The sequence below is a fragment of the Eucalyptus grandis genome, chromosome 8, assembly GCF_016545825.1.
Source record: "Eucalyptus grandis isolate ANBG69807.140 chromosome 8, ASM1654582v1, whole genome shotgun sequence".
Lineage (NCBI taxonomy): Eukaryota > Viridiplantae > Streptophyta > Magnoliopsida > Myrtales > Myrtaceae > Eucalyptus > Eucalyptus grandis.
In genome coordinates this window covers 50,661,272-50,670,841 of record NC_052619.1, presented here as the reverse complement: position 1 = coordinate 50,670,841, position 9,570 = coordinate 50,661,272, and the positions used below count along the sequence as shown (strand labels likewise).

Sequence of the window (9,570 nt, the reverse complement as noted above, 5' to 3'; positions counted from 1 at the left end):
ATATCATGTTTATCCACTAATTCACATGGCACATACACCATTTTTCATTTTTAACCATTAATCTACATGGCACATCATCCAATTGACATGGATAACCACTAAATCACATGCCACATAATCCAAAGAGCATATTTAACCATAGAATCACATGGCACATAACCTTAGCATATTTAACCATGGAACCACATGTCAGATAAACCAACTAACATGTTTAACTATAGTATCACATGAGACATAACCTAACTAGCATATCTAACCATAGATTCACATAGCACATAACCTAAATAGCATGTTTAACCATAAAATCACATAGCACATAACCTAACTAGCATGTTTAACCATAGAATTACATGGCACATAACCTAAATAGCATGTTTAACCATGGAACCACATAGCACATAACCTAAAGAGCATATTTAACCATGGAACCACCAAGCACATCATCCAAATGATATAGATTACCACTAATTCGCCCTAGACTACTCCCTAAATACAACGAAAGCCCTAAATGAAGGCTAGAAAGCCACTTGCGAACAATCTAGGCTTCGAAACATGTCGGGGGAATGAACAACAAGATCGGACAGCAGCTAAAAGGCTGCTGGTCATGCGTCCACTATGCCCGAGGGAGTTAGACGATGGCTAGTTGCGGTTCCAGCGGTGGCTCTGCGGCAATCCAGCGGTGGTTCGGTGGCCGTATGGCCTTCAATGAAGGAAATAAGCAAAGAACGAGCTTAAATGAAGATGAAAATGGCTTGGGGGGTTCAGCTATCCAAAGTGAGGGAGAGAAAGGAGAGCTCAAGATAGAAAATGGAAGTGTGAGAGAGAGAGAGAGAGAGAGGTGGCAGACGTGAGGGGGAGAAAAGGAGGAGAGAGAGTAAGGTCAAGTCCCTCATCAATGCCCCCATCACATCCCTTGTCCTTTGTCCATCAAGCTTATCCAATTTTAGAAGTAAATTAATGAAAGGATTTCACTCAAGTACATAGGTGAATGCTAGGCTAGGCTAGGTAGCCTTTTTCCCCTTCCTCCTTACTGCCCAAATTCCAATGCCGCTCCCCTTCCTTGCCCTTTTCCATTTTTACCCATTTGTCTTTAGTCCAATGGGAGGGCACTTAAGTCATTTCACCAAGATTTCACATTATTCATGCACTATTCATGTTTTTTTGTGCATTTAATGCCAAGATTTTGTTCAAAGTGGGCTTGATGGGCTCGAAGGGCCCATGGGCCTCCCTTGGCCGCCTACGCCTTGAGCGTGTGGGCCTTGGGCCGCCCACTTGGGCTGGGCTCAATGGGTCCTCGTCCATGGCCCGTTTCCACTTTTCCACACTCAAATGCCCTTACCGATGAAAAATCAATTTATAGCCCTTAAATGGCATTTCCCGATGTCCTCGTGGTTATTGATCCTCAAAACACTCTTGTCTAACGATCACTTGCCGGAATAATTCCATTCTGAAAAACCGGGTCGAAATGAGGATATCACAAGAACTGTGGATAAAAGCCACACACCAAAAGTCATAACCAAAGCATGAATTTCTCAACTTTTTGTCTAAATATTTGCATCTCAACAACATTGAAAAAATTCCTAATAATCAAGGGTTAAAATTATTTCATTAATAATTTTCTAGAAATAAAATTAAAGTTTTTAAAAAATAATCGGTCTTATCCGAGCAATTCCATCCTTGGAATCGAAAACTAGACCAATATCACTGGTTCCAATTTTAGAGAACCGGGAATTAGATCGGCGCCCCCAAGGACTAGACCTAATCGGCCGATTCAGTCTAATCCGGGTGGTTCCAGTCAAATCAGTTCCTTTTTAATTGATAGCCTTTTAAAAACTACTGATTTGCCTCCATTCTCCCGTATTAACATATCTATTGAATTTTGTAAATTCACTTTTCTTTTCCAAAAAAAAAAAAAGGCACACAATTCTTAGATTAGCCAACCATAGTGGAATAAAATAAACCATGTCTTAACTTCATAACTGAAGGTGTGAAATTTCTATTCAAGAAATTCGTTCGACATATGTTTCTTAAGTGGTCCATTGGCTGGCAAGGGGCGAGGGTGTCGTGGCCCTCAAAGAACAAATCTAAAAAAAATTTAAAAATTGTCCACGCAAGTGCTAGCCATGTTCTATAAGATAGACCACCGCGTCAATAATTTCTAACGAAAATTGGACGAAATGACTAAATTGGCAAATTAGTATAATATCTAGGATTAAATTGGCTCAATTAAAAGGTTTATGATTGAATAGGTAAATCAAAAGGTTTATGATTAAATTGATCAAATTGAAAGGTTGAGAACTAATTTGATATAAATGCAATAGGTTCAAGACATTTTTGATAATTTTCCTCGAGAGTAGAGTGTTGGAAAAATATAGCTTTGAATCAATTCAACAATCAAATTAGACTTTGAGGCGTGATATCACTTTTTTAAAGATATATTTGCCCCACAAAGTTGCTAATGATCACCGGCAAATATCCTCTAGGATACAACAAAGTCTCAAAATGAAAATATTAGCTAACAATTATAGTATTTCTTTAGAGTCTCTCTAGGAAACAATGAAAAGATAATTGTAGTTTTGGAAAGAAGACTCGAAAAAAAAAAATGACCTCATTTTGTTCATCTAGAAAACTGACATATAATATATATATATATATATATACCTATATAGAACATAGGCAACTTTTGTGAAAGATTGCAAAGCGAATAAATGTATCCTTTTGAAAGAAGTTGCAAAATGAACAAATGCAACCCTTCAGAAAAGGTTGCAAATTGAACAAGCATCATTTTCAAAAGTTATATTGAAAAGACACCTATATAAAAAAATTCGAAAAAATAAAAAAAATAAAGAAATATTATGTTTTAATTAATAAAATTTCGAACTTTCATAATTTCCGAAAATTCTCAATAAACAAAACAACCTTTGAACTAATTGAAGTTAATAAGATAACCGTACGGAATAATAAACAAAAAAAAAGAGGTTAATACTAATTAAACCGTAGGTGCGCAAGCGTGCAACGTGCTAAGTGCGCCTAATAATCACACCAAAATCACACAATTATTCGCGCACTTGTACGCAGATATGGTGGGGCCCACACTCAATCTTTTCTTTAGATACACTAAAGAGGTCTCATAATTATTAGGAATAAGTGCTGCGAAATCCTAAAACTTGTAACGAAAAAGCAATTGAGTTCCAAAACTTGCAAAAAGTGCAATCAAGTCTTAAAACTTGTCAAATTATTTCAATCGAATTCTAAAGTTAACACTATCAGCATTTTCCGTTAAAAATGCTAACGTGGCATTTTAAATAATTTTTCATTTTCTGTGTGGATTTTTAATTATTTTTATTCGATTTTTAAAAAAAAATTAGATTTGAAAACTAAAAAGAAAAGTTAAAATTTATTTTTGAAAATTGTTTAAAAATAAAATAAAATCAGTGGCTCCTCCGCCGCCATCACGCCCATCGCTAAAAGGGCCGGCAATGCTTGCCGGCCTTGGGCGGGGGTGGCGGCCCTCGCCCGGGCGAGCAATGGCCGTCGCCCCTTGCAAGGGTCGGCGAGCCCGGATCTAAGCACCCTCACCAAATTTGGGCAAGCCTCGCCGAGATCTAGCGAGCCTCGCTAGCCCCGAGCGAGGACCGACGAGGCCTCGTCCGGGCCGACAACCATCGCTAGCCCCTCCGGCGATGGGTGGCGATGGCGGCGGGAGGAGCCGCTAATTTTCTTTTCTTTTTAAAAAAATAAATTTTAACTTTTCTTTTTAGTTTTTAAATATATTTTTAAAACAAAATTGAATAAAAATAATAAAAAAACCATCTGAAAAAAAGAAAAATTATTTAAAAGGCCCCGTCGGCATTTTCCGTTAAAAAGGCTAGCGGTTTTAACTTTAGAATTTGATTGAAAAATTTGACAAGTTTTAAGACTTGATTGTACTTTTTACAAGTTTTAGGACTCAATTGTATTTTTATGATAAGTTTTAGGACTTCTATAGCACTTATCCCTAATTATTAACTAACCCACCTCCTCCCACTTTTCCTATGTGGGACAAGGAAACATACACTTAGTTTGTTTTGTAAACAAACTTCCAACAATCCCCCACTTTGTTTGTAAAACAAAGATCAAAATTTAAAAATTTAAAACCAAACAACTAAAATAATTAAATAAATACAATTAAATGCCATAAATAGAAACTTAGGCCGGAAATGCCTAATTAAACACCGAAACGGGCCTAGAAAATTTCCGAACCTATTTAGATAAATAATACAATTTATCTAGTCTCTAATTAAGTCGATCTAACCACCTAACATGCATAAATGAATAATTAAATCTCTAATCAGTTCTAACTAACCACCTAAACCATACTTAGCCTAAACTAATCAATCCCTAAGTATCATAACTCCCAAAGCAGAGTTTAGTGAGTGAACTCACCAGTTTTACGATCCGATGAGTCCACGATGACGACAACGCGGACACGGGCGACAAACCTCCTAGCGACGAAGCCAAGTGGGCTCCAAAAGCGGCCTAAAATGGGCCTAACAGTCACGGCTGTGCTGAGGGCTTCTCGATTATGTTCTTGGGCCAAGAGAGCTAGAATAGAGGCCGATTGACATGAGAACGGCGAGAGACAGGCGGATGAGCTGCAGCGATGAACGGCGGGCGACGGCAAGTACTCCGACAACCTGGACGATAGTCTAAGGAGCTCAACGTGGCCTGAGGAGGCTCATGAGAAGCGGATCGATGACGAAACAAGCGGGACGAGCGGCAGACTAGCGCGGGTTCGCACAAGGCTCATGGGCGGCACATTGAGGCACAACGGCGGCAGGCAAGAGTGCGACTGGCAGGGGCGGTGGCTGGCTCAGTTTTCTGGTTCTTTGGAAGCTCAAACACACTAAAAATGGAGAAAGCAAGCTCTGAAGAAGAAGATGAAGCCAAATGCCCAAATGGAGGGACCCCTTGGCCAAAATATCCTCTATTTGATCATTACATGGCCCCCACCATGTCTGCCCTATCCTCAACCAAATAGCAACCCACAAACTTCCCAAACAAGCTAATGAAATGGTCCAAAAGTGATGGAGGCCATGGCATGCGAATTTTGGGATAAATTCCCCCAAATTAAGTTCAATTTCCCTCCAATTGAGCCTAAATTCGAGTCCATAAAAACCACCAAGGTGCCCACACTTTAATTCACATTTTTCTCGTCAATGTAACCACTTGTATCCCAAAAACACAATAAAAATGGTCCCCTGAATTTTCCGGTCGAAAATGGCCTTATATTAAATTTTCGCCAAAAATCTCGGTTTGCAAAAAAATCTTCGAAGGATGAGTCGACGTTCTTAAAATAAATCGTGACATGACAGAACTTTCAATTTCTGAAATTGGGTTTAAATTCGCGGTTAATTTCAATTAGGCACGATTTTAGTGTGACCTAACCTACCGGATAGCTTTTATGAATTTTTGGTGCAATTGACCCGTGGTCGATTAATTTCGAGCCACAATAGACATCTTCGACACATTGGCGACTCTTGGTTGTCATGAAAATCTCGAAATTTCAAATACGGGCATAATGTACCAAAACGACTGAAAATCGGTCTAGTGCCAATCAACGAAAATTTTGCAATTTGGTGGAATCACCCACACTTAGTCACATTTCTCATTCGAATCTGCCTATCTCTGATCTTTGATTGATTTTTAACTGTGCCGTAATGACCCTTGGAGACTAGCACGGTTGAGCAATTGATTCCTGGTCGAATTCTCAAGTCTATTGCATTAAAATCCCTTCGTGGCTTCACCTGCCAAACTAGTTATCTCGTGAGTGATCAGCTCAGAGAATAGAACTATATGCGCGTCGATGAAAAGCCCGATTCATTCAATGAAAAACAGAACCTGAAATTCAGGATGTCACACAAGGGGTTTATCACACCTAATCAGGTTAGTTGATTGTTTCCAATCTCTTTTTTTTTTTATATGGCGGATGACCAGAACTTTGTAATGGTCTTGATTCTTGACATGTACAATATTTTACGAACTATACTGGTCTGTTTTCTCACAACGAATTGATTCAGTCTTAATGATAAAAAGCAAACCACTTGGTTTATTTGCTCGTTTTTATGACTCTTAGCCTTGTGTAGTGATATTCAATGTATTGGTATTATGCACAGTTGCAAATGAATTTAGATGGAAATGAAGCTCTTCTGCCGATGGATTTTTCATTTTGAGTTTTTAATTCCCAATTGCTGAAGAGTGTACTGATTGAGCCTACAAGTGGCAATACTAGCATTGCCTTGGCATTCATGGCAGCAACAAAGGGCTACAGGCTAATCATTACAATGCCAGCATCTATGAGTTTGGAAAGAAGGATCATCCTCCCTGCTTTTGGAGCTGAGTTGGTCCTCACCGATCCTGTCAAGGGCGTTAAGGGGGCTGTTCAGAAGGCGGAGGAGATAATGGCAACGGCACCTAACTCTTAAATTCTTTAGCAATTCGAGAATCCCGCTTACCCAAAGGTCATGTGTGGTCAACTGTCATGTCTTCTCGGTTGTATATGCAGGTGACGACATGAACTTGAGCTTGGCTATCATTGTTCTGTTTAGATTCATTATGAAACAACCGGACCTGAGAAATGGAAAGGCTCGGGAGGCAAAATAGATGCCTTTGTTTCTGGGATCGGAACTGGTGATACTATAACTGGTGCTCAAAAGTTTCTGAAAGAGCAAAACCCTGACATAAAGGTAAATTGTTTTTATGATATTGTTTGTCATGTCTTGAACTAAGACAAAATATAGTCAATTTTGGGTAATTATCAACTATGGATACCTTGAATGAAAAACCTTGTGTCTGAACATTATTTTTGTGTTGAGAGCGCTGCATCAGCTGCATGTTATTCTTTTTCTCCCCTTCTAGTCTAAGTTCTTTACTGATTCTCTTTTATTTGTCAGCTCTATGGCGTTGAACCCGTTGAAAGCCCTGTATTATCTGAAGGCAAGCCTGGTTAGTTCCCTTCAACATGTTAATACCTTTGGCAATTATTAGATCTCCATGCACAATCTAGTTTATCATCCAATTTTGTTTCATTAAGATCAGTCGATGACTTGTGAAAGATTGATATGCTGGGGTCTCATTTTTAGTCCTTATAGTTCAAGGCTCATAGTTTCGCGTCAATGTATGGAAAGAGAGAAAGCAATCTATGCAGAAAGCTGAAACATGAGCTGATAAATTGTCAATATAAATAGTCTGATCAAAGAAGAAAAGAACTGCAATTCTTTCAAATAATGATGGGGCTAAATATAAAGGTTATGACTCCCAAGATTTACTGTATGGCACATTGCCAATATTTCTAACGGAAGTTCTGGATTTGAAGTGGTGTTCTCATTTCCATATTTCAATTTGCGGCACCATTATGATACGTCGATGGAGCTTCTTAATTCAAGGCCTTATAACTTCTGGGGCATGTGGACTTCAAGGCGGTTTCTATGAACTTTGAAATTTGTAAAGGTCTCATCAACATCCTTGTTTGCCGCATCTATGGCCCTATTAAACAGTTTTGGAATGAGTAAATATTTGCACCTCTCTCTCTTCGATAGTTGTTTGAAAAACAAGCACTAATCTCTCTTGGATATTGCAGTTGCAGATTTAATCTTTTCTGGTTTAGATTATTTAGGTTGTCTAATAGATTGCTGCTGACTGCTTCCGGTAGGTCCTCACCAGATCCCAGGGATAGATGCTGGTTTCATTCCAGGTGTCTTGGAAGTTGGCCTTATTGATGGAGTTATTCAAGTAAGGATTCTTCTCTTCATTTGATAATTTCGATGAAAAGTAAACCTTTTATGGTGACAACAGGCTTTTGAAGTGATGTGACGGGCTCTTTCACGTGTCACCGGGAGCTTTAGTCATTCCGACCTCTGGTGGAACCAGTATGTTTGATTTCTCATCTGCTATTGGTCACTGGTCACATACAGAAACGATTTGACTTAGGAAGTTCCTAAGGTTTAGAAGTACTTCCTAAATCAAGCAATTGCAAACAAAGTGCCACCACTGTGCTGATTTCCACAAAATGTGTTTTTGCTAGCTTGCCATTTTATGTAGATGTTGATGTATTGTTGTAATCGTTATTTTGCACTGGGTACTTGGGAAATGTGATAGACAATAATCATATTCATATTCAAAACACGGATAACAAGGCTGCAATCTCGTAGTGTAAGCTGTCCAATTTCCCACCTTCACTATTTAAAGGTCATCCATAGTCAGACAGTTATGTTGGTTGAACAAAGTAACCTTAACTCTGGTGATAACTGGGCATGCGGCAAAGTTTCAAAGGCCATGCTTTCTAACCAGTTGAGGTTATTTGCTGTCACTGCCAAGCTTTACTTCGACCTTTTGCATCAGCTTCAATCCCTTTCATCAGTTTTATCGGCAATTCCTGAGAACAAATATATATTCTTTCCTGCAGATCAAGCGATGAAGCAATTGAAACTGCAAAGCTTCTTGCAGTGAAAGAAGGTTTGCTCGTAAGTTCCCATCACCTATCATTCCTGATTGTGCCTCTTACTTACGTTTATGGTCCACAGCAAATCCTTTTCAATTACATTTGATAGTTATAGAAGTAGTAGCTATCCCTGCAACTATATTTCAGAGTAGCAGGAGTAGCTGGGTCATCTTTTATTCTGATGTTACGAAACTAAACTGCAGGTGGGAATTTCCTCTGGCGCAGCAGCTGCAGCAGCAATTAAAATCACAAATAGGGGAGAGAATGCTGGAAAACTAATAGTGGTAAGTCCTCCGTTCTTCATTGATCTTTCCTCTGAAACGAATAATGATGTGGGGTTCTTTTTGCGGTGCCTGAGTTGTCATGGACAAGTCGAGATTGTTTTCACTGGTGTTCCTGTTAAAGCGAAATAGCTAAGGGACTGGATAGTCGTAGTCCATGATGAGGGTTCTCTTAGGCCCTTGATCCCACTGCTTAGACAATAGCTCCAGGCTCCGCTTTTGGCCTTAACTTACTTGTTGGAATTAAAACAAGTTGCTTGAACTGGTAATGGGTTTGAATTACTGGTTGATAGAATAAATTAATCGGTGCAAGTTGTGTTTCCGAGCTTCGGAGAGAGATATCTCTCCTCTGTGCTGTTCGAGTCGGAGAGAAAGGAGGCAGAGAACTTGACCTTTGAGCCCTGAGCATTTCCAGGCTGACGTTCTTTTTCCAGACTAGAGCAGCATCTACTCTTTTCTGGGGCATTAAGATGTGCTGATGAATGTCTCAATGAGCTTCTCTTTTTTCTTTCTCATGTCCAGCGTGGGGATTAGAATTACAGACCACATTTTGATTTCATCAATATAAAGTTACGCAGTATCAGGATTTTCACCCGGCTTCACTGCCTCATCTTTGTGCTCGCTCGAGGAGCACCTCGTGATTGACCTATCAAGATCTCCAACTGCTGCAATGACTTTGCCTTCTAGTGGTGCTCGCCTAGGTTCCACGTCCCCAATATCATCTAAATTCAGGGTAACAAGATTAAGCGAGTACAAATCTGACACCTGTGAGAGTGAAACCTTCACGAAATTTATTTTATATCTTTCGAA

The 9,570-nt window shown here is 39.4% G+C and overlaps 1 pseudogene; it reads left to right on the top strand.

The window, feature by feature from the left end:
• The first annotated feature begins 6,272 nt into the window (after positions 1-6,272).
• LOC120287826 lies at positions 6,273-9,165 on the top strand (annotated as a pseudogene).
• The last annotated feature ends 405 nt before the right edge of the window (positions 9,166-9,570 follow it).